Raw genomic sequence first — 27,797 nt, forward strand, 5'->3', positions numbered from 1 at the left:
CTTTTCTCAAGTAAAATATGCACATGACCAACTATTAATTTTTCTTGTGTCAAACTGTTGTAAATATGATTGAAGAAACCAGGCAATAGTTCCAAGCAAAGATTAGTTATTCAGGATGATTTCTTTAAACTATCATCATAACGTCTGTTCTTTTTATTATAAAATTCAGACCAAACAGGCATCTTCTCATTAGATTTGTCAGGTATGTATTGAGCTACAGAGAATGGTAGTTTGCATGAAAACAGTGAATTTCCCTATGTGCACACTTGTATCCCATGTCCTACATACTGTGGTGTGGTATCCTCTTCCAGAGAGTTACCTCTGATGGACAGGATTAGGGGAAATCCTTGTTTCTTTGGTGGTTTTCAAACACTATCAGACAATGATGCCAACTAAGAGTGAATTAATGAGATATTGGAGCCTGGCAAGTAGAAAGTGGCTTTAAATAACCCTGATTAGCCTTTCCTCAGTTCCTTAGAGCGCAGGCAAGGCTTGAGCAACAACAAAGACCCCACACTCACACTTTTTATTAGTTTGGTGGAAAAAGAGTGTGCTTTTCAGAGGGTGTTAATTAAAAGATTTAGGTCCATTCACACTGCCCATATCCCTTGTTTCATCTTTCCCTCCTTTTTGTGTAGTTTGTTTGCCATGTGAGAGGTAGAACTACTGTTATGACAGAAAATGTTGACTTTTAAAGAGTTTGCTCAGATCTTATCTGTGAGAAAAATATAAGCCATAATTGACCATATGAGTTTCACTTTTTATGTGATGGCTCCATTAGACATGAGTTTTTATTTTAAGTAATTTTATATGCCTTTCACTCTTTTCAAAACAATTTTTCAACTCTCTTCTGTCTTTCTTAAGGGATATAACCCCCAGATCTTTGTAGTTGCTACATTTTGCCTGTTTAGTAAATAAATAAAATAAAAATCTTCAAATCCCTTAATCATAAAGCTGCGCTTTTATAAACCTTAAGCATAGTAAAATCACTATATCAGCCTCTTCTAGTTATATGAAATCCAGAGTGTACAGACTGTGTTCAGCCAAGAAGTTTTTCATAATCTCAGAAATGTATATAAATGTATTTTAAGTATCTGAAACTTGAGTAAATTATTTAATTACAAAATTATCTGCTGTACTTCAGGAGTGTTTTTTTAAAAAATATTTGAATGTGCTATTCAATACCTTTTTCCCAAATAAGATAGACTGTATTTATTTGTCTGATTCAGCCAAAAATTCTGCAGCTTACCAAAAATCTGTCAAACAAAAATGTAGAAACAGAAGACAGTAGAACACTCAGATTATTTTTTGTGATTGTCAAATTCTGAATCTGAATTGTAGTCAATGAAACCATGGGGCTATGAGTGAATGAAAAACACATTAGATTTCACATTAATTTCTGGTTTACAAATTTGTGTCTTTTAAGGCTATATTTTAGATACATGTAGGCATCTCTAGTAATAATGTGAAACTCATCATACCTGTACAGAACATGACTTGGTGCTGAGAAAAATCCTTTGTGCTCACATTTAAAATTATCTTATGCAAAAGGGGATGTAAAAATCCAAGTAAAGGCTCACTCTCACTTGAGAAGTGAATGTGCTGGGTGCAAGTCTGCTCTGCTGAAGTGAAATGTGCAGTCTCTCTCTAATAGCTCTGAAATATTTTTCATAACATTGTTTGATCTCCCCTCTCAGTATGGGAAGGTGAGGATACTGGTGGGGCATTGGGGAGGGAGAGAATTCTGGGTTTTTTTATAAAGCTAATAGACAGTTAATTATTGCTGCATGCTTTCACTGGCAAACATCTACAGCACACTTTAAAAAAGAAAAAAGGGAAGGGTGATTGCTGCTTGTTAATGGACTCTGCTATTTTACAGCACTGTAGTCGAGCAGCCACCTACAGTTCATCCTTATGTTAATACTAACGTTACCAATTTTAACATTATATGCCTCTTTCCACTGGCCCCTGTTGGAACCAACAGCCTACGGCAAGTGCTGTACTGCCTTTTACTTAATTGCTCCTTAAAGCTAACAGTGAATTACATTAAGTGTAATTTCATTGTCGTTGGATCTTGGTGAGTTTGAGGTGGCACGTTTGCCATGGGAGTTCTTTTTCTCTGGTTCAGTGGCTATATCCGGGTGGGATGCATTTCTCCTGGAGTAATCCAGGAGAATCTTTCCTTTGAAGAGGAACAGATGTAGATTTACATATCTGGAGGTCTCTGGCCTCTGATGAGATTAGTTGGTGTTTTTAAACCCTACTGGAAGGTGCATATTTAATAAATGCCTAAAGCAAGCCTGTGTGAAATGGCTGGGCCCTGGGAGACTTTGAATGAGAGGAGAGGAGGAGATGTCAAGTTGCACATTGTGGTACCATCATAATCACTGCTGAAAATAGGCCAACACTTGAAATAACAAATAGATTCAGATCCTGTTGTAAAAGCAGTAAAGAAAAAATGGACAAGGGAACTGCCTCCAAAGCATTTAGGTTTAAATTTCAACTGATCATTTTGTTTCTAATTTCCTAATTGGGAAGACATGAAAATGTAAAGGTTTAAAACTGCAATCCTCCCTGTCCCCTGTCAAATAATATGTGCTTTTTTACATGCTTATTTGAGGTAACTGCATGCCTAGCAATAGAGATTAGGATTTTTACTTTATTGAAAGAGTGTATTTTGAGATGGAGGGGGAAGGGCTTGTGGTAAAGCTGGAGATTAAATAAACTTCTATGAGAAAGAATAAGTTTATTTGACAGCTGATTTCTGTTCTTTTAAACAGAAAATAAGTGTGAAAGAGAAGTCAGAAATTCTACATCAAACACTTATCTTGGTGTACTGTTCCTTGCAGTGTAGCTATGGCATATATGCTACCACGGTGAAACTGCAGTAACACGTTCCCATTGCTGCTGGTTTGGATCCAGATCCCACAATGATTTTTGATTGTACTCACAGCATTTGAAATTGTCCAGGGCTTTCTAAATGCCTTATAACCTCATCCCTCTTCCTTTCCTGTCACCTTTTTCAGTTTTTGCAAGGTGTTATTTTCTCTCGGAAGGCAGTGCTTGTGTCCCACTGCCCAGCAGGCTGTGCAGCACCATGGCCGGGGCGCAGCGCTGCGGCCACCTTCATCGCCTGCCCCTGTGTCCCACTGTGTGTGACTGCGCCCTGGCACAGCTCTCTGCCCCGCACCGAGCCCCTGTCACCTGCAGTGCCATCTGCTCCCTCCTGCCATGCACAGCACGGCTCCTGTGCTGCCCCTGCCCGCGGCGTGGCTCTGCCACTGTCACCTTTTCACTCGCCTAAGGTGTCTGAGAGCTCGCTCCTGCCACACCGTCCAGAGATCCCTGTCTGTCCCACCATCCAGACATCCCTGTCTGTCCCCTGCCATCTGCCTCTGTCATTCCCCTCAGTGTTGCCACTGAAGTGTCAGTGCAGGTTACCATTCCTGGGGCTGGGGTTTTTTATCATTTCAGGGGGCTCTGCCGTGGCTGGCTGCACAGGGCGAAGGGGCAGCCGCCCTTCCAGAGGTACTCCAGCTCTCCGCCAAAACCTGCCAGCGACACTGTTAATCCCTCACGGGAAAGGGCAAAAAGCTAAAAGAATACAAGACTCTGCTGAGATTAAGAGAGAAACAAACAGAGCCCAGTGTAACAAAAGAAGGTGCTCAGATCTGTAGATAAGGAGCTTTCCAAGGCCTCTGAGCAAGGACCCTGTTTAACTCCCTGCAGAGCACCAAAGGATCTGCAGGGCTCAGGGACAGAGCGACAGGAGAGATGAAACAGCAAGAGTTAAGACAAGGAGACTGTTCTCTGCCTGAACTGCATTTTTCAGCTTCCAGCTAAATTTTATTGTGTGGTTAGAACTAGTTCCTGTTCTGGACCTAGTTTAATTTCATTCTGGAAATGCGACCATCTTCTATGTAGACACACTATTATTACTTTCCAGCATCTAGTGATAATTGCCCAGATGGGTACAAACCATATTTTATTGTTACTTTTGTTTGGTTAAACTTAGGAGAGGGACTGCTTGCCATCGGGCTCTGAGTAAGAAAGCACTTTATAATAGTGTTTGTAAGCAGTATCTTTGCCAGTGATGATGAAAGCAACATAAAATTGTTTTCGGAGGAAATTTACTCTTGGGTTGAAGCTCAGCCCAAGGCATATATATCATTTGTGTCCTTTTAAGCTTTATTTTTGAGGCCTGAGTGAGGCTGATGGTGCACTGGTGTAGACTTGGTGCAGTGGAAAATATTGCTCTGGGGACTCAGTCCTTGGCTATTTTTCAGGGAAAACTCCCAATTGTTTTCAATGTGCAAATACCACAAAGGCCCTATTTTGAGTTCTCTCTCATTAGATTGCACAACTGTTTCAATTATATCCTATGGATTTCACAGTCATGTAACTTCCTGAACACCCACATTGAGGAAAGAAAGGTTTCATGGTTGGATTTCTGTTTTGCTAACATACCAGCTAACAAAACCCCACAGGACCACACTGGACAGCTACAACATGAGTATTATTCTAAGAAATAGTCAACATTTGTCAGCCCTGACCGCATGGTGACATCTGAATTTAGCACACTTTTCCCTGTCCTCAGAATAAAAAGATACCTTGAGAAAGCTTAGTTGGTAAATGACTGTTGACCTTGCCTTTTTTTCTAAACTTTCTTATCATGGACAGCTTACTAGGCAGAAAAAACCCCCAAAAACTGTGTGAGATAAAACTATATATAAAGCTAAACAAATCAACTAGAGGACATTGAAAAGCTTCATGTCAACATGGTAGTACTAGATTGTTTGCTAGACAGAAAAAAAAGCATGAAGAAACGCTGGATTGGAAAACTGTGGCCTTGATAGTACTCGTCAAATGGACTATGCAGCAGTGGGTACTCGGGGTGGTAAAAATCTCCCATAGTATCTGTTCTCATCCAAAACTCTTCTAGTAGTTTGCTGAGGTACTGTGTAAGTACTTCAAGGAATCTGAAGCACTATTCTATTCAAAATGACATTCATTTTAGGGGTGATTAGACAAGCTCCTGTTCTAGAGATGCCACTGTATTACCAGCCATTGGGGTTTGGATAGAAATCCTAGTGGGCCTAGAGCAGCTTGCCTTGTATGTAATCAGATTCTGTTTTTCTTCTCTGTGCAGTCAGAACACATTCCCCATGGGAACACCTGCGTGCTGTCCCTGCACAGTGGGCTGCCCACACGGGCCCCTGGTTCTCTAAACCTCTGCCCATGAGCCTCTGGCAGTTCAACTCTGACCCAAACAACAGGCACTTCTCATGGCTGCTCTCATCACTATTAAGGGCTTTAAATTTTTGTTGTCTTTTCCCACTTTAACTCTGTTTTGAATACCTAGTCCTCCTCCTTGACAATTGCTATGGGACAAGGACCAGCTGCCGTGCAGGAGGTATTTTCCACAAGCCTCTCATTTTTCAAAACCTCTCTGCCTTTTGGTTAACACTGGGGTTTGTTGCTTTATCAGATAAAATAAATCTTACAGAACCCATCTGTCTGTGTGCTAACACTGATTCTTTACTCTTCAAATATAGTCCATAATTTTGGGGAATTATTTTGTCTGTTCACAATATTTCATATGTTTTCTGGAGTGTAACCTTCACAGAGTCCTTTTTCAAGCTTTTCAGTACTTTTTTTGGCACTAATCACAACCAAAGAAGGAAAAATGTGTTACAGATAGTCCAAGATCATTCTCTCTCCAATATCACTAGAAACACTTTGGTGGACAAGGTGTTCTTCCTTTGCTCCATTAGAATTGCAGTGTTATTTCCCCTTCTCTATTTCAGGGAAGTATAATTTTTTTCAGATTTTATCCTGGCCCTTTTGTATTCCTACAGCTAGATTGCTCTCTTTTGATAACACTGAGAAGAAAAATAGATCCCTGCCACTGTTTTGGTTTTTTAGTTTTATTTTTTGGTAGCTTTATTTCTTTAGATAAATTAATGTTGATACCATATTTGAATTGCAAGATGTACTTTTGGGAAACTTCTGAATTGCGAGATTTAAAAGTTTCCACCTAATTTGTCATGGCCTTGTTTCTCATTTCTGGTATTTCTAGCTCCTCTTTTGTTTTGTGTAAGTCATGGTGGCTTGTTCCTCATTAGTTACACACCCATGTATCTCCAGAATGATGTGGCTGGGTTAGTTTTGCTACAGCAGCTTATATTTTTGATATTTCTTGTCTGTCTTGAGTTTTTAATAAGGCAATGACTATTGTGTTTAATATTCTCATGTACCTGTTACTAGAGAATGCTCTGCTGTCTGTGTGCTGTCCTGTTGACATTTCCTTGGGATCTTCCTTAATCAAATCACTATGACTTATGGCAACATAAGACTTTGGGTTTCCCCTGAACTTTTGCTGTAAGTTTTAAAATTTTCACCTTGAGTTTTCTGAAGCTATGCTTTTTATACTTTTTTCACATCTTACCCTTTTCTTACTTCTAAATTCTGAATTGGTTGTAATTAGGCTCTGCCCAGCTCTGCAGAATATTTAAATTAAAAAGCCATGTGTGTTTGCACTGAACACGACACAGGGCTAAGTTCCTGTGAATTTATCATGTGCTCTACTTGTGAAATCACCATGTGTGTCTGTCTAAATTAAGCTTTCTTATCAGTAGTTATTCTCTTAAAACACATATCTAAATGTCCACAAAGTATGCAATATGGTTTTGTAGTCTTCTACTCTAAAATCCCTATAGTTCTCTTTAAAAATTGTCTGCCAGCCTACCCCTGTGGATTGCTCCCTGCTGCCTGGTTCCCCTTGCCCAGGACCAGGCTGTGAACAGAGGCCCAGGGAGGTCACTTCCATAGGACAGCCCATGGAGACAGGTGAACTAAAAGGGCTGTGCTGTGTATTTTGCTGTGTATTTCAGTGAGAAGCTTGTTCTGACAGCTGAAAATCTTATGTACCATATTTTAAGGATACTTTCTCAGTACTGAGCTCTGGAGCAAAATGTAGTCTGAACTTCTGTGGAAAAGGAGCAGTCTTAGATTTCTCCTTCCTCTCGTCTCAGCAGCAGCCCTGCCTGGTCTGCTCTGTTGCTCAGGACCTGGTTAGACCCATACTATTAAGATTTTGGGAGTAACAGGGTGATTTTGTGTTTATATCACCCAAATTTTAACTCCAGTTGTAGTCTGATCTATCGGTTTCTTGCTTGCATATTGGAGTTGACAAAGGGGGGAAAAAAAGAGTAAAATTCGTGGGTTGAGACAAAGACAGTTTAATGTTCTGCTCTGAAAGATACTATGGAAATTATCTGAGGTCTATAGCTAAAAAGTCCCCTATTTTGTATTTACTGATATCGTGTACAAATAGTCACTACTTCCATTGCTGTCAGTGACAAAATTCTTGTTATCTAGAGATACAGAGCCAATCTACAAAAATAGCTGTCAAAAATAAATACACAGAGTAATTACAGTTGAGGAACAGAAGAGAGGTGTTTGTGATTTCTCTAAAATCAGTTGAAATCTATTGTGTGATTATAATTAATTTTGTATTTGTAATTATAGTGGGCACAGGATTGGGCCTAAAGATCATAAAGTGATCGTAAAACAGATCACTGCTGTTGTCTGTGAGATCTGTAATGAATCTTATTGTCAAAGTCACACAAGTCCTTTTCTGTTCTTCTGCTGAAGACCTGTGCTGTGCAGGTGCCCGCACCAAGAGCCAGAGGCAGTTCCCATCCCACAGCTGCTCTCTGCGCCCTCTCAAACCTCTTCAGCTCTCATACCAAAAGACCTGCATCATGTAGTTCATGTAGTTTCCAGGAAAAAGCCTGGAAACTATTTTTCAGGAGCCATGATTCAGGGTTACCCTCTGAAAGCAGAAAAAGAAGAACAAATGGGCAGTTCTAAGGGAAGGCACAGAGTGTGGTGAGTGCCTGCTTGGTGTGCAGGTCTCTGGGCACTCAGGTTTTGGAAGATCTCTGAAGCTTTTCAGCTTTTTTTTATTACAAAACCAATGCTTAAGGATCTCCTGGTCTTTATCCACTGCCTGCCTTGCCTGTCTGGGTGGCAGGACATCCCTCTGCACACAGCTCTGCTGGGGGATGGATGTGCTCTTGCAAGTACTCTCTGCCATTCCTTCTTGTGAGAATTGCTTCATGGTGAGAGTTCAAAGGATGAACTCTCTCTGAAGCTTTACTTTTAAAGCCTATCTGTTAACAAGACATGTTTAGTAAAAATGGTAAAGCAGAAGTGTTTGGGTCTATTAATAAGGTCACTGATGCTTGAATTAAATTCAGTCAAATATGAAGCTATCATGAGAGGAATGCATCTTTTAAGTAATCTAAATAGGTCTTGAGCTCCATTTGCATGCATCTTTATGGAAAATATGGAGTTCCATGCAATTACAAGTCACATTATAAAAACTATACCTGAAAAAAATGATATGTGAAAAGTGGCACTGGTTGCCATCTTCCAAAACATCTGCAATTCTAATCCCAAGTAGACGTCTTGGGTTCATGAAGACTAATTTTGTATTCAGTTGTATGAGTAAATGCAACTTAATCATATTTGCATTGAATTCATTCAAAGACCCAACAGTCCTTGCTCTCAAAGGAAGAGCAGTGCTGACTATTTGCAGGCTTAGATTTAGAAAACCCTTTCTTGAATCAAAGGCAGAGACACTTGAGTTGGAGTTACCCCGAGTACCACATGGGTAATCTCTTCTCACATTTCCTGTCTTGTTTTTCCTACGCACAAACAGCTTTGGCTGGAGTGATGTCCAAGAATGAATTACAAGAAAAAAATCCTGGCATTTGAAGAGCAGATTTTATGCAGGCCTATTTTTTTTTTTTTCTTTTCTTTTCTTTCTGGAAACTCCCTCTCTAAATTTTAACCTTCATATCTGTACTAGTTTTAACTGGGATAGAGTTAATTTTCCTCTTAGCAGCTGGTACAGGGTTGTGTTTTGGATTTAGTAGGAGAATAATGGTAATAACATGGTGCTATTTAGTAATTTGTCTGCCCCTGTTTTGTATTTTGGTGTTGGTTTTGGATGCTTTGTCAATTATTCTATCTGGGCTATAGTTCAGATAAAGGACAGCCAAGCTTTCATTTAGCCACAAAACACAGATGATTTCCTGCCATTGCCATCTCCACTTTGGTGTGAGGAGATGCTGAAGCTCCTGTGCCTGTTGGAGTTGTACTGTTTCTACAGAAAAAAGTTGTTAGATTCCAGGTATGAACGAGTTAATGTCAGCATTTGGTTCAGTGTTGTGAAACTATATATTATCTATTGTATTTCCTTGGCCTTAAGTGGATTCTAGCATGGGATGAATTAGGTTGGCTAGATATTTTCTGCTGACTGTGATATCCCTGTTGAGCAGCTTTCCCAGTACGAATATATTTGGCCCTTCTTTTTTTTTTCCCCACAAGCTATATCCCTGTATAAAAACAGCTTTATCTCTAAAGAGCAAATAACACCCAGTGCTCATAACAGATGCCAAGAAATGTTTCTGTTTTGATTTTTGAAAATAAAAATTCAACTGTGTTCAATAAAATTCAGAAGCCGTTTTCCTCTGTGGAAATTAAAGGAATCCAAGGAAGTCTAGGAAGATAGCGACCTTCCTAATTAAAGCGGTAGCAACTGCAGGAATCCGGATTTTACAACCACCTCTATCTCACTGTGCTGAGAACAAAGCAGTCCTCCATTAATATTTTATTTTCTCTTTTCTTCCACTATAACAATGCTCTATGTTCTGTGAGAGCCCTGGAAAGACATGCAGAGCTATGTTAATTATGGCTTAAATAATTGACACTCTGATTGTGTTGTACTTTGCGAATTGTATGTGGCGTGTCACTGGTTCTACATATAATTACATCTATTCACTGCCATCATTTTTCCCACTTACATCACAGTATACAGTAGTCTACATGGCAAAATCGTGTGCAGTAACTAATAATGTCTTCACCAAATGACCTTTGTTTTCAAACACGTGGAGTGTGTGTAGCAGTGGAGGTCTGATTGCCATCAGAGCTAACACATGCATCCAGGAAGATCTATTATGAAACAGTGAATGTCAGGGGAGTTGGGGGTCTGCAGCAGAAGCACACTCGGGGTCTAAGGAGTAGGTATTAGGAACTTTCTAGTGTGGTCTGATGGTAATTCCTTAATTAACATTGCATCCAGATTTTCAGCTCCTGGGAGCACAGAAATTTATTATTTGTTGTTTTACAGATGTGTGCATTAATTACTGGCATTATTAAGTACATCCAGCTATAGTACATACAGTACCCTGCAACAACATAAACAGGCTTTCAAGACTCATCTTCAGGTGTTGACTGAGTCATTCTGAAAGCTTGAGTTTATGTACATGTTGGGAGAGTGAATAACCAGATTCTTCTTGGAGTACCTCATTAGTCGACATGACTGCTACACAGTCACTTTCACTTCAGCATTTGTGCAGTCAGCAGCTAACTTGAAAATTAAAGCTTATCTCTTACAATGCAGCCTTAAGTGAACTAAAAAAAAACATTTACAGATTTTTCAAAAACCTGCATCATCAAGGGTTATTGCAGAGTTCATGCCTTTGTTTGGAAATAGAGTAACTCCCTGCTAAAATGAACCCACTTTGGAAATTGTTTCCGTCTGCTTCGCATGTTTGTCCTCCCCTTTTCAAACCTTGTGCCCAACTGGAATTGATAAGGAAGAGGGATTAGTGTTAGAAAGGCTACAAGCACAAGTTATCCTCAGACAACCTGGGAGGTTTGCACCCATGACCACTCTGGAACAATTGCTCCATCCATGTCCTTCCCAGTAAAAGTGAGCGGCTTTCACCACAGTGAAGGTGGGGAGATAGACCACTTGAGGTTTACTGTGGAACAAGGACATGTAAAAGAAGGTACTGCAGGGTAACAGGTTCACTTATAAATCCACACGTTCTTATGTTGTAATAACTTGTCTAGAGAATCAAACCTTTAATGTTTTTATGATTCATATCTTAGTAATGATTAACTGAAATGGTAATGTAGAGAGGATCCATAGAAACAGATTTGAGATCAGCAGTGACTCTCAGGATCTTTGACAATGAGGCAGTTACAGTGAAAAGCTGGAAGACTAACACTCTTGGTATCACACATAAACCTTCCAAAAAGTAGGGAATTATTGTGTGCTTCTAACTAAATATTTTCCTTTTTTTTTAAATAGAAAAAAAAATTAAAAGCACTGGGGTTTGTGTCACATATAATAAACATGTGGTTTGTGTCAACATAATGAACATGATGGTGAAATCCTGAAATTACTGCAGGATGAAAATATTCGTACTAGAAATAGACATTACTGTTGGGGGTTTTTGTGTATATGGTTTGGTTTTGTTTGTTTTAAAGGGACCCAATATTCATTCCTTCTTCCTTTTCCAGCCTGGAAAATTATTCAAAATGTAGAAATACAAGGAATGCAACCATTTTATATGAAGCGACATGTTGAATGCTACTGGGCTTAAAAAACAAGTTTTCTGTGATAGAGAATACTAGAGGCAGCAAACTAAAAGTCCTGTGGAAAGTGGATCTCCTATGATATCAGCCTAGATATGTGATACATCCTAGAAACCTGGAAAGCTTATGAATGAGAGAAGTGGAAAAGTATTCTCAAGAAATGGGGAAAAAAAACCCATTCTCTGGTGATGTCAGCTGGGATTTTGGAAGTATTTAGCAATTGTCTGTGTCTGGCCCAGCTTGGAAAGCTGTCCCAGTTTAGGACATCACTTGAACATGTGGTTCTATGCTGCTGATGGAGCAGAAGTGTTACATGAAGCTGAGCATCCCACATATGGATGGGCTTAGGAATGTGCGGAAATGCTTTGTCTGAATTAAGGACCCTGTTTAGAGGCTCCCATGCATTGGCAGAGGTTGGAAAGATTTATCTTGAAAATAAGGAATGCAGCTTGTTGCACTGATTTTGTGTGTGTGTTTGCTCTAAAAGTAATGTTGGTCACATGAGAAACTGTAGAATATTTAAAAAACACGCATACAAAATACTGTCCTCTTTTTTTCTATGCTGAAACAGAGTTCAGAAGCTTTTATCTGAAAATTCTTTACGTGTTTGTAGTTTTACACTGAGGAAAGTAACAAATGCTTTTAATCAAGATGGACAATTGTGTGCAGGCAGGACAGACATGATACCAGATTGAAAATACAAAGGATTTTTTTTGTCTTCCAGAAGTTTAGTACACATGGTTAAAAATTTTAGAAAAAGAATTTGACAGAGCTTACTCATATCAAAAATCAATGTAAAACTACACTGTAAATTGAAAAAAACCTATCTTGCTTTCATATCAGGGATAAGTATAAGTATTGTTTTTATCTTATTTTCCTTTATTCCTCAGTGTCATTACCAAAACAAGTATTTCAGTGCATTAAAAAATGTAATTTGAGTCAACTGATACCTCAATCGGTGCTGAGATGTATGTAATTTCCTGTGATGTTGAACAGAGAGAATTGATTTCAAATGTATATTTTTGGATTAAGGTGAAGGGATCAAGTAGGAACGTAACTCTGTCTGATGATTGAATTTGACCTGCCATATGAGCAGAGCAGAATCCTGAAGGATGATATCTCTGACATATAAATGCCATGTCTATATATTAATTTTGTGCCTATAAGGAGAGCTGGGTAAGAAAGTTGTGAATCAGTAAGAGAGTATTTGTGGCACACAGAAAGGCATCTCAGCAGTTTCTCTATGTGTATTCCTGTACTTAAGGATAATAATTCCTAGTTACCTGATCCATGTACAGAACATGGAAGAAACAAGAAACTTCTCATCACTGACTACTCATGTACTGGAAACTCCCTATGTGGATTTTGTGGAGCAGAGCCTGTATTTGAGACCTAAATGTAAGCCAGTGTAACTCATGCTCTGGCCTGGGCTTTGCTGTGCAGTGGAGATTGAAGGCCACTGCAAAATTTTCTTTCAGGTGAATTCAGATGACAGGTGAATCCAAGTGGGTACATGAATTTTCTTTTAAATCTGATTTCCCCAGGAAATTATATAAATTTTTGTCTGTATGCTTTCAATGAATAATTTTTGAACCACTCTGCTGTGGTTCAGAAAAACCACAAAAAAGCAAAGACTGTAATATTATGACTATTTCATGAAAAGAAGTGGCCCAGCAGGTTCTACTAAAGCCTTTGATCCAGAAAGGTAACAGTGAAAGTGCTTGGCAAAAGAGTTTTTGCAGAAAAAAATTACGGAAATGAGAGGTGCTGAGGAAGTCAGGTTGCAAAATAATTCCATAAAGAGAAAAACACATTTTGTGAAAATTTGGAACTTGTTGGGCAGAAGCATAGTTCTGTGAGGTACCTTTCTGTAGGACCTTAGAAAGTTATCTGTGGTATTTCACAGATATTTCTGCATTCAAATTGCACTTGAAAGTAGTTCGAAGCTGGTAGACTGGACACATGAACATGTAATTTTTTACAGCTAGTGTGCATCTGTAGCTATGTTTGCATTTTTTTCTTATATTGTAGTGTTTGTATATTTTACATATTTCACATAGACATGAACACGTTTTTTTATTTGCTGCCCATTTCAAGTCTCTAAATGTATGATAAATATTGTCCATCTGGATACAATATTCTTGGTTTTTAGGGCAACCAATGCCCCTTTCTTCTTTCTACTCTTCTTTCACAGCCTAGATAACACCAGTCATGATTCAGAAAGTATATGAGCAGCAAAGTACTCTCCAGATTATCAGTTGATCACAAATGTTCTTTGATGTGTCTTTAGTACTCAGTATTTTCAGAAGAGACCAATGATATAGTGATACCCCAGGCAGTGGATACTTGAAAGAAGTGTGGTCTTTATTTACTGCATGATCTTCATTCTGTGAACATCAGGCTTATATCAAGGGTAGGTTGCAGAATAAATGTGAATGGATAGTTGCTTTTAAAGATTTTAGAATGTGTCCATAACCTGACTATGAAAATAGTAATTTTATTTATAATCCAGCATGCATTGTGAATGTTTCTCTGTCATATGTTGATATGAACTAATACCTGAAAGCAAATGCTCCTTACACATATTTCTCTGCAGTTATAATCAGAGGAACACCAAATTTCCTGAGTTTAGCTTTCCCTCCTTTAAAAGGATTAAATTTTATTAAAGTTCAAATTAGTAACTGATGAGTTTGCATTTGCTAAAATCTTAAATTGAAACCCTTCTAGATCAGCTTGGTATCTTTGCAAGTCCTAAAGATGTTTGTCTCTGCTCACTCAAATGTATTTTTCAGCATTTATTGTGAACATGCAAACATTTTCTAGTTATATTGTTCTAATGGAGAAGCAGCCATGAGTGATGTAATTCTACATGGTCATTTTCCTTTTCTATACAGCTGTTGCAAAATTAAAAAGCTGTAAAGTTACAAATGGCTTCATATGAAGCAATACACAGCATGGAATTTCCTGCCAGTGGTTAAAATAATATAATTATTTTTAACAGATGAAAATAGTTAAGCAGGTCCCTGTTGAAAAAAACGAAAAAGCTTTTCTTCTGAAAGTATCCCTTTAAAACATTTGCTGGAAAATAAGTAAAAAACAATCATGGCATGGAATACTTTTAGTCTTTTGGGGTTTTGGCATACAACACAGATCAAGAAGAATAATCACAGTGACAGGTAAGAAATCTGTAAAAGAAAAGCTTTATTTGAGCACAATTCACCAGACGTACATCTTAGTTTAGTCTTGTCTCCATCTGTGGAGTAAACCAGCCATATGCTTAGAGACATCATTGTCTTTTCTCTTTTTTTTTAATCCCCTGCATCAAAAAAGAAAAGTCATTAGATTTGACAAGACTGGTACATTTTGTAGTAATTACGAGGGGGCACAAAACAAAACCAGACCAGTTTCACAATGTCCGTGATTGTCCTAATGCACCAAAGAATGTTTTTTACATTCCGTTAGGGGGAAACTGATTAACTGGTTCTTTGTAACTCCAAATTGAAATCACAGTGTAACCTGGTGTGCTCAGCACAGGAAGCCTTTGGGGATGCCAAAGTTTGGACATGAGTCTGGGACATAGAGGAGTCCCAGAACTATTGTGTTCAGTGAGCTGTGAAAAGTCATTCAGAAGAGAAACACTCAGCATCCTTTATTTATTTGCATTGAAATATTTATCTGTGATGTGAGGCATTTATAATAGATTGTCACTCTCTTGTGCCTTGTGATGAATCTGGGTGTCTTGCATTGAATTCTAAGTATTTTCTGCTGTGAATAATTTCATAATTGTCATGTTTCCAACCTACAAATATAACCTGACCTTTGGATCCAAATTATCTTTTTTTTTTCTTTCTTTCTCCAGTAAGGAAATCAAACCTTTAACTTTCTGCTAAAAAAAAAAAAAAAACACAAAATCAAAAACCAGAAAAAACAACCAAATAAACCCCTCACCTGCCTAAATTATTAATTTTTATACTTAGATAATAAAACTCAATCAACCTGAAAATTCATGTCTTGCTGCTCTTTCCTGATAATTGAAGGAAATTATTTATGTAGCATAGATTAATATTGTTCCATGTTCTACCTGACATTCCAGATTAAAGTATGACTTTGAAATAGAAGTGGATTGGGACTGAAATATCTTATGCAACCATTCTAGTACTTGGAAAGCAATGTGTTAGATTCTTAGTACCAAGGCTCACAAAGGAAGGAAATTTTTACTTCCATCCTGTATCCTGAGTGGAAAAGAGAGTGAAATGAACTTGAGAGAAAAAAACAAATTAGAGAAAGAGAACAAAGGCATGATAACAATAACAGTGTGCATCTTCAGTCCTTGGCACTGACTTTCAGGGAGATGGATGTCACAAAACCTCTGGTTTTGGCAGAAAGACAGGAAAGTCTCTTGAAGCTGCATGTAACACCATCGTAGGCTCCTTAGGCAAACACACAAATGTCATGTAGAGTAACACAGCATTTCTGGCATAACTCTGGGCCACTTTCTATAGAGTAGGAGGCTATGCTGATCCACCAGCACAAGTTTAGTCTGAGATTTTTGAGTGAGCTTCTCTTAGCCTTTTCCATCTTCCTTTGTCTTTTCATCTGTGATTGAAAAAGGATCTTGGAGACAAGAGAAAAGGTAGCAGTTTAAAGGAGGTTGAACAGTGCTAACCCAGAACACAAAGGGTGGAGGTGTATCTGCTCACTGCTGGCATGCAGCCATCGTGGTTATCAGCTTAATAGCATAACTTAACAGGAAGAATTACACTCGTGACCTTCTGCTCCAACAGCACAAGCTTCTATCACTTGAGCTAAAGGAGAATCTCCATTAGTAGTTGCTCATTGTCACAGGGCACATATCCCTCTCTTGGGCCAACCACTTATAACGACAAGATATCATAAACACTTGAACAGCTCTGATTTTGTCCAGTAGAGGGAAGTGCATAGACGCAAACACTAACTCAATATGTTAGGGAGAGATATCATCAACATATTAACCACATCATGCATGATTGGCAAAAGGCGGAACGATCGCAGAACCTCGCGTTCCTCACCACTGCCAAAATCTCAGTATTGACTAAGGATCATTTCCACTAGAATTGCTGTGTCTTGCACTGTCACTGTTTTTTGAATTACACAGCTGCCAGAAAAGAGTAATCTGGATCACAAACCTATTTACCTTGTTGATGAAAATAATGTGTTGCTGGGTTATTAAAAGCACTCATTAAGTTAAATTTTTCAAATTGTGTTCTTGAGGGAAGAATACTGTTGAAAAATACCTTTAAGAGAGAGCTGGCAAGAAGGTGCATTTCAAAAATAGATGTCTTTTTCATTGGAAATAGGAATGGAATACTAAATTGGACACTGCCACAGAACTCCTCCAAAGTGAGAATTCCAAAGCATTTGGATGCTGGATTTCCACTTTAGTGTCAATCAGTATTTCTTGGGTAACATGATAAAAGCAAAATATTTCAGAACTACCTTTCTTCTAGACCCCTATTTACTTGCTTACAGTAGCCCAGTGGCTGTCCCCTGGGGAGAAAGACAGTTACTGAATTTAGAATTGCTCCTTGTCAGCTTTAGCTGTGCAGGTACTACCTACCCAGTAGGAAAAGAAAAGAAGTGCTTGCCTGTTTTGGAGTCGTGCTTGGATTATCAGCCTTTTTTTTTTTTTTTTTTTTTTTTAAGAGGGCCTTAAAGGCAAAGATGTACCACTCAGCAGTGATAATCACACTGCTGTACCATGGAAACATGGCCAACTGTATCAAGTATTCCTAAGCCTGTGACAGGCAATCATCAGCCCAGTCTTTAAAACTGCTTGACTGCTTGAAGCAGTCTTCTTCTTTTTTAATGCTGAATGATTCTCCAAAAGGTCCACCAGCTCCTTTCCTCCCCACTGGATTAGTTGGAGTGTCCAAATTTTAAAGGATGCCAACTGGCTTGCAACCAGCCATTTACAGAGCAGCTCCTGTTCCAGCAGCATTTTTCCCCCAACAACTTTGGCTGTTTCTCATCCTCATTCCTTTCTGTACAGGACTCTGAAGTCCCTGTAGAGGTTTCATAACATCCTGAAGCCTTCATCAAATGGTAAATTGGTATTCTGTTAGGCTGTCAAGAAGGATTAGAAGGAAGGATCTATTCTTCTTCTTATTCTCATTCTTTAATGACAAGTTACATTGCCAGGCTGTCCACTAAATCACATTAGGCAAGGTCTAATTTCCTTCTTCATACCAAAATAGAGAGGAACCAGAAACAAAAAAAAAATCTCCCACTTAGGACATGCGTTGAGAATTCAGGGAATTCTTGTGCTACTGCAATTCTGTTTTACAAGTTAGCATTATATTAGCATGAAAATGTTTATTGTCCCCTGACTGCTTTTCTCTTTTCTTTTGGAAATATATATGCACCCATTTTAAGTATTTGTGAAGCTTTAAAACAATCTGCATTAGTGAATTTCATCAAAAGCATGAAGAGTTAATGCCTTGACATGTATTTTCACAGAGAAATTTTCAACTACTTCTGTGAGTCTCACATTCTTTGTCAGGAATCATCCCTTTCATCTGCACAAAAGGAGTTTGGGTTTTGCTGGAAACTGAAGATCCTGTGTTTACCAGCACTGCTTTTACCATTACACACGTATACATCTCCCATTGCAGTTAGTATCAATGTTTGTGGGCATAAACATGAAGACATACTTGCTGAGAAGGAGTCTAGAGAATGAAGAAATGTGTATTGTAATGGTAGAAACCATTCTAAATTTAGTGCTGTTGGAGGTTGGACTACTTCCCCATGTCTAGGGGCATGACTGGCCTTCAAAGGAGAAAGGGGGAGATGCCTTGAAAAGAGGGAAGGTAAGGAAAAACAGAATATCCACAACCAGCTTGATTCACCCCCAAAATAACCTTCTGTGCCTCTTACTTCCATGTTTGGAGTGCTGGCAAAACATCATGGTTAATGCAGATCTTTGTATTATTCCATCCTAGTGATATATGTAGTGATGGGACAGATTAGGTTAATTGCAGGAATATGAGTGGGAAATGTACCCGGTGGGCAGTCGGGGCTGCACTAACCAAACAGAGCTGGGAGAGTTCAATGAGTGTTAATGCTGTGCTGCATCCTGCAAGACCAGAATGAATGCCACACATTTCCAAGCATAAGAAATTCTGCATAAATAGGACATTCAATTATTTATGAATAGACTGCAAGTCAGTGATTAATTAGCATTTTAAATATGGTTGATTAACACATTAACCCTATTTTATGAAAACTCTTTTAAAAGATACATATTACATGTGCTTCCATTTGATTTTCACATTTCTGATGTCTTTCATCTGATAGATTACTGTGTCCTATAAGACTTTCTAGAACGTTTAATTATTTACTTTACAAATGCAGGATGTTATAATGATATTTGTAAAGAAAAAGCTAGGATAATGAATATACAATACCGTATTAGCAGCTTCCCCAACTGTTGACAGGAGGTTAGGGGGGTATGGGTGAAGAAAGAAAATCAAAACAAGATAATAATGTTGCATTAGATGTATACAAGTGAATATGCAATAAGCATTGGGAATAGTGTACAAAAGCAATAACATAATTTACCATTCTGTATGAAAGAACTAGCTGAAGTGCTTTTGTCTGTATTGAAGGTAACATTTGGAAGCTTCCACTGGAAAGCAGAATATAACCTAGAAATGGTTTGCATTATCAGTTAAAGAAGAAAACGTTTACTTGTTTAATAATCAGTTATTTATTTCTATTATTAATTATTCATCTATCTCTCAGCGATCAGTAGCAGGCGAGCTGGTACCCTACCAAGGGCTGGGATTTACCTGCCAGACCTAACGATGAAGGGAAAGAGAGGAAATCCCCCCTCCACCCTCTAATCAGTAGCTCAGTTAATTTTAAACTGTTTGTTTCTGTGTAGGTTGATTAAGTGTCAGAGTTTCTTGTAATTCAGATGGCAATTCACAGACTGTTCTTGTGTAATAAAGTGAAATTATGCTGGGAGTGAAACTGTCAGAACTGACCTTTTTTCTGGGGTCTCATCTCATGACATACAGAACGGAGAGGACGTTCAGCCTTCAGAGCACTCAGCATCTCAGGAGGGTCCCTGTTTAAAGCACACACCTGCTCCTCTGCAGTAAATAGTCAATATTCTTACATGAAGGCATATGCTTGAATATTTTGTATAATTGGCTCTGTCCCCATTTCTGCAGAAAGATATTGAAATTGATGGTGTTAGAGTTGACTATTTCCCCCCTACATTGTTAAGGACAAAAGCCCTGCAACGCGTTCCTCTGCTTGGAATTTTTCAAAGCTAAGGTGTGTGTGAAAAAAAGGGAGGAAATACATGATACTGAAAATTGGTCAACTGGTTCTTCATCTGAAAAATTACTTATTAGCAGGGGTATCATCAAGGTACAGTGTAGGTTTATGGACCAGTCATTGAAAAAGGGCATAATGGGCAATTATTTCTTAATCAGTGAGTTTATTTGTGCAGGTCAGAAGTTACTGTTATCTACAGTATGCTTTTATATGTTGTATAGATAGGCAAGATAACTGCTAGTGTCATTGGCCTGCTGCTCAAGTCTTCTTCTCTTGAAATTCTTCATTTTCAGTAATGTTATTTTGCCATCAAAACTATCCCTAATGTTTCACAGAGCTGTGTTTCCTGTCTGAAGAAAAAAATCAAACAAATTAAAACCGACATGTATTTATATTTTTTTTATTTGCTTAATTCTGCTTTTTGGCCTCAAAGTATAGGGTAAGCTATTTCCCTTTTTTGATGATAAGAAAAAAAAACCCATGGAGGCAGCCATGTTACAGTGAAGGTCCATATCTTTTAAAGGTGGGCATTGGTGTATCTGGACAAGTTGCATGCTTCATTGCATTAATGCACCATGTACAAGGGTATGTGATTGCCATGCACAAGGAGGCTTGTGGAGCACGTTCAGTGAAGTCATTATGATGATATCATTGCTGGTGGCCATTACTTTACATTACTAGTGGCCATTACTGTAATCTAAATGGACATTGGGAGGAGATTATGGTGAAAGGTGCTAATGGCTTGCACATTAGGGGTCCTTAACATATAAGCACCCAGGATGAAAGTCTATGTACAAAGAGTTAAATAAATTGTGCAGCATCTTCCCCCCGGGAGTCATTAAAGGTATTATGCAAGTTTAAGTACTCTTCTTTATCTGGGCTATTAGACCTTTCAAACTAGGGGGTCTAAAGGAAAGAGCTCCTGAGTAGTGGTTTTCCCAGGTGCAAAATCAAGCCTGTGGGCTGGGGTTGAAGGGTGGTGGGTGGGAGTGGAAGACAATCTATAGTTTAAGCAGGTAAATCTGTCAGATTTCCCAAGTGCTGGAGAAAAAACTGCTAAGTGTGTGCAGTTTTCATGTTCGATGGAAGAAGGCGTGGATCTTTTAGGGCTTTACTTTGGAATACAGTCAAATTATTCACCTCTTCCCCAGCTGGAAGAGGTGCATAAGACAGGTTTGCTATATTGTCACAATTTTTTGTTCCAATGTCTCTTTTTCTTTATATATATATATATATATATATATATATATATAGAGTAGAGGAGCAACACGTAGAGTGCAAGTATTCTTGTAACGTGAATATCTGCTGTCACAAAGATTTTCCAATACTCTTAATGTAAAACATTAGGCATTGCCAAAATCCTATGGTTTTTACTCTCTGTCTTAAATAAATAATAGAAGACACGAATAAGTAGAAAAGGGAAATAAATTCTTCCTCTCAGCAGAGATTCCCTTTGCAGAGATGTATTTTTTCTTCCTCCAGTATGCCTCCAGAGCTGATGGTAAAAGGAATTCAGAAACCTCAGGTAGAACACAAGGCAGCAACCCAGCTCTGCTCTGGGAAGGATTCCTGGTTGTTACAACAACTCTCTGTAGCTGGAGTTTATTTTCAGGTCTTTGCATTCATGGCCAACAAAAATATATGTAAAACTATGGCATGTCTTACAGGATCTAAACCTAAAGTATACCTAAAGTAAGGGATTTTCTATTTATGAGCCTATCTTGACTTATCTGCTTTGAGATATGTGGCTGAGTCAAATCTATTTGCAGAAAATTTTGTGAGACTTCATGCTTGCACAAAGCCTTACTACCAAGGAGAAGACGAATCATTGCTAAAGATAAGCCATTATAGCCAAAATAGAAACCAAAGAGTGCAAGGTAGTAGAGTGGTAAAACACTGTATTTAGGCATAAGAGATTCAGTTCAGGGTAATTCTGGATGAAACTTGAGGTACAGTTGAACTTGAACACCTTCAGATGCCTATGATAAATATGCAGGAATTCTGGTCGCGAGTCCTCTGTACAAGTCTTGGGGGATGTAGTCAGAGAATGACCAGCTCCACTTTCCCCCAGGGTAGTGGGTTTCCCTCCCAGTGTAGGATGAGCCCCCCAGTTTGTTTACACTAAGTCTTGTGCTGAGCTGAAGGCACAGTGTTATTGAAGTGCACACATTGGCCCAGAAAGTTTTATCTTACAGTTTAGGTACAAACTTAAATGCTTTAATGCAATTTTAATTAAGGCATGGATTAGAGAGGAAGAGGGCAGTGTAGGAATATTTCCACAGAAGTTTCATTGAGCGTGCACAGTAGCAAAAGAGAAACAATTTGGGTTTTGTCCCACAATGCTTTAGTCTTCAAAGGCTGCAAATCCTCTAATTAATTGGCAGGTAGAAAATAGGCTGTACAGAAGTTAATTCACTGGGGGTTACAATTGCTGCGGCTGTGCCCTCAGTGCCTGTTACAGTCCTGATCCAAAGTCAGTTGAAGCCAATCGATCAGGCCCTAATTGCACACTGATTAGTATCGCTGAGCTTGGCAGCATAGTAAATCTTTAAGAATTAGGAGCCACTGTGTTTTTTGGAGTAGTTCTTTTCACCATTATGTGTGACTGATAACTTGCAGTGGGATTTAAACACAAATATTGTATTATTGAGAGACAACACTATGTGTAATTGTTGCCAAGATAATAGATGAAATAGCTCAACTTCTTTTGGAAAAGTTTCAAAGGTTGAAAAGTTTCAGACAGGCATTTTTTGCAGGTGTAATGAAAGGATCAGCGTGTATTTCCCACAAGGGCTTTCATTTTTCATTTTTATCCTTAAGAGAAGCCAGTGGCGCTTCCTGAATATTGTCATTGACTAAGGCACAAAGAAGGAGAAAAAAGAAACAAAAAATAAAAAAAAAAAAAAAAAAAAAAAAAAAAAAGAAAGAAAAAGTGAATCAAAACATGACTTCTTGTTTTCAAGAAGAAGGGCCAACTTTTACTTTATAGTAACAGCTTTGAGATCAGCAGCTGTGGGATTACATGGCAGAGGTTTGTAAAAAAAATCAATAACTGCTGCTGTTTGGAGAGAGGGAAAGAAAGGACAGCTAACTAGACCAGATTGTAACAGTTCTGCAAGCAGTCACAATGCTCACCTTACAACAGCGCAGACCTGCAAATTATTAAATAATAAATCACAAAGTCGAACAGTCTTGGGTGGACAGAATGCGTTTGACTGTAAAGCAGACAGAGGCCTATGAATTATTCACATCTCAAGCAAAGATAAAACAAGCGGAGAAGAAATGAGAAGAATTCTTCCAAACAGGTTCTCCTGTACTGAAATATACCTTTTGATTACTGATACATATTTGGGGATTCAACCGGTCAAAGTCATGCCAGAACTAAGAAGAAGGAGACAACTGCAACCTAGGTTTAGTACTATGGGAAAATCCTGGCATTAATAAGTAACTTCAGAAGTAATCTTCCTGTGAAATATCATTTTGCAACATTACTATGTTAGCAATTAAGGGGGAAAAAATAGATCTCAGAAAAAAATTTTCATAGAAATGTCAAGATCTCAAGTATTTTCTTTAATTTAGTGAGTTAAAGCTTTGTAAGAGCTTATTTTAATCAGAAAAGCAAGCTGGAAGCTGAAGATTTGCTAATGAAAGTTGTGGCAATCCTATATTTTGATAATTTTAAGCATCTGACTTAGCTGACATAGGAAGAAAAGAAAGAAAGCTACTCTTCAAATACAAAGACAAGAACGAAAACCAGAATTCTTCACTCTGGACTGTGGGTTTTTATCCCACAGTTTTTATTTATTGGTTTATACTCTACAGGTTATTTGAACATAACTAATGCCCATGACTTACAGAGGAAACAATATCAATCAAACCATTCATTTTCCTTTGAAGTCTTTTTGTTGTTGTTGTTGTTGTTGTTTTGCTGGGTTTTGTTTTTGTTTTTTTTAATTTTATATTTTTCCTAGCAGAATTTCCAGCTTACTGCACAGATACACCCTAGAGAAGAAGAAATGTATATGGTCAGATCCTACTGACACTGAGTCCAGAGCATGACATTCTTTGGCTGTATTGATGACTGAGAAACATTTACAGGTCTTTAGTGAAAAAGACCTCTAAGGTCATTAACCCAGCACTGCCAAGTCCACCACTAAGCCATGTCCCTAAGCACCAGATCTACACATCTTTGAGGTGGTAGCAACACCTTCTTTGTAATTAGTGGTATTCCATCCATGAGGGATGGAAATACACTGCTCCTGAGCCTAATGATGGCAGAAATTTTAAAAAAACACCTCTCCCTCATTCTTTACTTCTTGAAGACCAAGTTTGTGAACAAACCTACTTGTGCGAACCTCTTCCATGATTGACTTTACATTTCTAAGACAGTGCAATCAAAAGAAAAAAGGGACAAGGACCAAATTCAAGGGGAGGCACAGCTGTTCCTGCTGAATGTCCCTGCATGAGTGCTGGACTCCCTCTGACTGGTCCGAAAGTTACTCTCCCAGTAACTGGAAGCAAATGTTCTGACCACCAGCTTCTCTGGTGGTGACTGGTCCGAAAGTTACTCTCCCAGTAACTGGAAGCAAATGTTCTCAGCTTTCTGAGCACCAGCTCCTCTGGTGCCTCTGCCTGTGAGTTTCCCATAAATGTGTTTCCTGATAAGGAAAAGAGTTACTTCACGAGTGTGTAGCTGCCACAAACTGCAAGTGCAGATGAGAAACAGAACATGCCAGTGCCCAAGGATGGGAAATCTGCTTCAGGATAGGAAGGCTGGGCCTCCCTCCCCACACTTCCTCCGGAATCATTCCCCTCATGCCTGTTGTTCCCAGCCCACAGTTGGTCTTTTCATCCTTTTATACATAGAATTGTTCAGGTCACTTTTCCTAGTCTCCTGATTTCCTGCTCTCCGGGCAAATTGAGACAGACCTGCCCCTGCCCCAGCACAGGCTGTGTCCAAACCTTGCTCCTTGTTCTCCAGACCCGCAGCTTTTCTCTGCTTTCCACTCCAGGTATCATCATCTCACTGCCAGCTCCCTTCACTTGTGAACCAAGTCTCCTTTTGTGCCCATGTGTTTCCCCTTGAGCCAGACGGTTGCAAAGTCATGAGTTGGTTTTAAGAGGTGAACATCACAAGTGTGCATTAAAAATACGAAACAAAGTAGGAAATGTTGTAATTCAAAAGAGTTTCAGGAGGGATGCAAATGACCAGTGATATGCAGCAGAGCTTCAAAGGTGCGGACAAGAGGCTTCAACCTGATGAAAACAAATCTAAAACAGCAAATAAAAGCAGCCTAGAAGGTGCATATCTAATACAGCCAGCTGTGAGAAGGTGTTACTCCAGGGCTTTGTGTAGCCTGTAGGAGAGGGATGAGTTGAAATGAGAAACTTAGTGACCAAAACAGAGACCAGAATTATTTGACAACTTCTCTTGAGTGTCTTAAACATTGCAGGACACACCATATCCAGCTAAAGATTGCTGATGCATCTATGGGACAAGAAAAAATTCATTCTGGCATATCAGAGCTAAGCAGATATTCTCCTTGCACCTTCTTACCACTAGCCAGGAAGTTTTGCATCACATAACTGCCTCGTTATACATTTAATGTATTAATTAAAATGAGCTTCTAGGTATTGTATCGAAATTTCAATTCCCATGAGTTGCAGGTTTCTGAACAACAATGGCCAATGGAAAACACAGGGTTAACCAGGGGATATGTTGTGCTGATAGTGTCTAAATATTTCAGGTGGACAACTGACAACTTTAGTAGCAACTAAAGTTAATTGAGATTCTGTACATGGGCCGCACATGTACTTACCAGGTTTTGATTTAGGGCCTTCCATAGCAGCAGGAAATTTCAACCTTGCTTTAAACCACTTAATTGTGGTTGCTAAGAATCAGAATCAGACATAAAATTTACATCAAAGTTGGTAAAATTGTTTTTTTTCCTTCTACAGTACTTGAGAGAAAGATGCTCCTTTTGTTTTGCAGAAGTCTAAGAAAAAGATGGTTCCTAATAGGGCCTTCCATTTAGTTGTACCAGTGATACTGATGGACAGGCCAGGCTTGCAGAGATTGGACAAGAGTAATTTAGGGAATGTTTTGCCCTATATGTTTAATCTTCTCATATATGTAGTATTGAGATTTTGGCAACAGAAGTTTGTTTTAGTTGCTGTTTTGGTTTTTTTTTTTTTCTTTTTTTTTTAAATTTAAATAATAAACCAAAATAACTTGACCAAAGCTATTTTATACTTCAGAATTTTTAAAAATATTTACATCTGGTCTCTTTGCTACACATACACACCCTTGTTGAAGAGCATTTACTGCTGGTGTTTCCTTTCTCTCCTGGTTTAATTGTTGCCAGTTGATATTTTCTGTCTTTGGTGCTTTATGCAGAGAAGGTACCAGCAATGTAAGCCTTGGTTATGCTGAACAGGAACTGTCTGATAAAGAGCAGATGGAGCTTGTTTTAAAATGTTTAATTTTATCCTTCAGGAAAAAATGGTGAACACCTGCATAATGTACTCTGGTGAGTACTATCAATTAAAGAGTTGTGAAGTAGATATTAGAATATTATTTATAATTCTGTTATATAATGGCTTAGATGGCCTGCACTGGAGAAATTAACATGACAGAGGTATGGAAATCATATTAGAATTTGGACATACTTGAGAGTTGATGAAATTATATTAAAAAAATACCATTCAGAATAAACACTAATGACATGCCTTTTTATTGATGTTTAATTCAGAAAAGAAGTTAATGCATGCCTTGAAAAGCAAAGAAGGTCTGCTTTATGCTTAATAATTTGCTTAAACTGAATTTCAGACAGAAAATTAATTTGTTCTTAAAAACTAGAGGACTTTCTAGAAGGGAAAAAAGTTATAGTATTAGCTTCTTTTTCTGAATACCAACACTCTTCAGTGTGTTTGAAATCTGAGAACTGGTTGAATGAGTACAGTTTTTGGAATTGCCCCTTGGTTTTTGGAATTGTGATTTGGTTCTGGCTGTCCTGGGAAGGGCAAAGGCCAGTCAAGGTGTGGCTACACCCCTGATATTGAATGGTTGGCAGAGATCCCATAACCCTCAGAAAGCTCCAAAAACACTCTCTGTAGTAGTCCCCAAAGCCCAGTGTTTGCCACAGTGAACTCTCCAAATATATGCAGCTTAATAAATGAAAGGTTTTCAGAGTGCTAACTTAGCCAATATCTGTGATTAGATTCTGTTCCTAAATTAAGTCAAGAATTCTTTGATGATTTTTTTTCATGTAAAGCTTTCCTGGCTACCTGCTTCACTGCAAAGAGCAGGGAGTTGGATAATTGTGATAAATTCTCCAGCTTAATCTGGTAACTGTAAGTAACGTTCAAAGAGCTGAACTAAGATAGGAGTGAACAATAAATAAAATAAAGTAAGAAAACCAACTATTTCTCTGCCGGCTAAGGTTGTCTAGTTTTTACTACTTTGAAAATAATATTTAATTTTGGCAGGTGAATGCTTCTTGGGAAGCATTGGTGCTGTATTAACACCTCTAGTGCAGCTTGCTGTAGTGAGCAGGCTGCACAGAGCTGCCTGAGCCTGGACACAAACCCACAGGCTCCCATGGCCCACAGTGGGCACTGAGGGGTTCTTTCCAGAATTAAAAAAGTGATTTAATGTCAAGCCAGGCATTTCGGTTGGTTCAAAGCAAAGCATATTACTTCTGGGAAGGTACACAGCTCTTGTTTAATCCTTATTTTTCATTCAGATGTATGCTAAAATGAGTACAAGTTACCTTGAAACTGTCAGATTTTTATTTTCAAGTGTCATCTATTTTAAGATTTGTTAATATGCTTTTTTTCTTTATTTGCCTGTAAGATCATACCACTGACTTCATTTTATTAAACTTCATTGGGAATTTTGGCTTTTCCAAAACTTGACTGGGGAGGGCATATGTATTAATTTTTCAAGTTGTCCATTTTTGTATGTAAGCTGTTAAAACTTAATTTCTGATCTGAAAATTGTCTAACAAAACCAAAGT

The sequence above is a fragment of the Pyrgilauda ruficollis genome, unplaced genomic scaffold (assembly GCF_017590135.1).
Source record: "Pyrgilauda ruficollis isolate IOZ18807 unplaced genomic scaffold, ASM1759013v1 scaffold13, whole genome shotgun sequence".
NCBI lineage: Eukaryota > Metazoa > Chordata > Aves > Passeriformes > Passeridae > Pyrgilauda > Pyrgilauda ruficollis.